This window comes from Apteryx rowi, unplaced genomic scaffold (assembly GCF_003343035.1).
Source record: "Apteryx rowi isolate R43461 unplaced genomic scaffold, aptRow1 scaffold_2784, whole genome shotgun sequence".
In the NCBI taxonomy this organism is placed as follows: domain Eukaryota; kingdom Metazoa; phylum Chordata; class Aves; order Apterygiformes; family Apterygidae; genus Apteryx; species Apteryx rowi.
In genome coordinates, this window is record NW_020449179.1 from 3560 (window position 1) to 4391 (window position 832).

The following is an 832-nucleotide window of genomic DNA, read 5'->3' on the forward strand; positions in this document are numbered from 1 at the left end:
CCAGGTCCGGACCGGCACCTCGGGGGGCTACAACGCGAATCTACCGACCCTGGGGACAGCCCCAAGACTGGATTGCATGGAGTCAACAAACTCCCAGGCTTGGGGAAGATCCCGAGAAAGCGTTACAAGTTTTACGAGGAATTCTGCGGGCGTCCGACCCTACCTGGGGTTTGTGCAAACGCTCCTTGAAGCTGCCGTGTTCACTCCACATGAAAACCACTGCGAATTGCTCCAAAAGAAGGGAGCGTCAGCAACAACCTGAGGAACAGCCCTCAGCTTTCCCTTCCGGGCCATTTAAACAAATCCGAAGGTTTGCAGGGGGGATAGACCCAGAAGCCGAGGCTAAGAGGCCTCCGATAGCTTCCACCTTTGTAGATCACGAACACGCTGTTATTTGGAATTAGTTGCGGAAGAGAAAGCGCAAACGCACATGTAAGAAACTCTCTGCCGGCGGCTCGCTTCCGTTAGGTGACTGGATTCAGCAACTCCAAACAAGATGTCAGGAGAAATATTAACTGTTTATTTATAAATTTAAAAATAATAATATAATTTATAAATAATAAGGAATACAAGGCTCTGCCTTGTGCAAGGCACAGAACGGCACCCGCGCTCTCTCCCACTCCCTGCGGTTGGCGCCGGCGGCTGCAGGAGGCCACAGAAGCACCAGAAGACCGGAGCGCGCTTGCCTTGGTTCCTAACGCCGTGAGCAGCCGCAGTGCCGCTCGCTCCAGCGGCTCCGGAAATAAAATAATGCTGGCACAAAAGGAGGCCCCGGGTGCTGTTTTGGCGTCGCTGCGGCCACGATTCCCAGGCGGTGAGAAGGGGACACCCG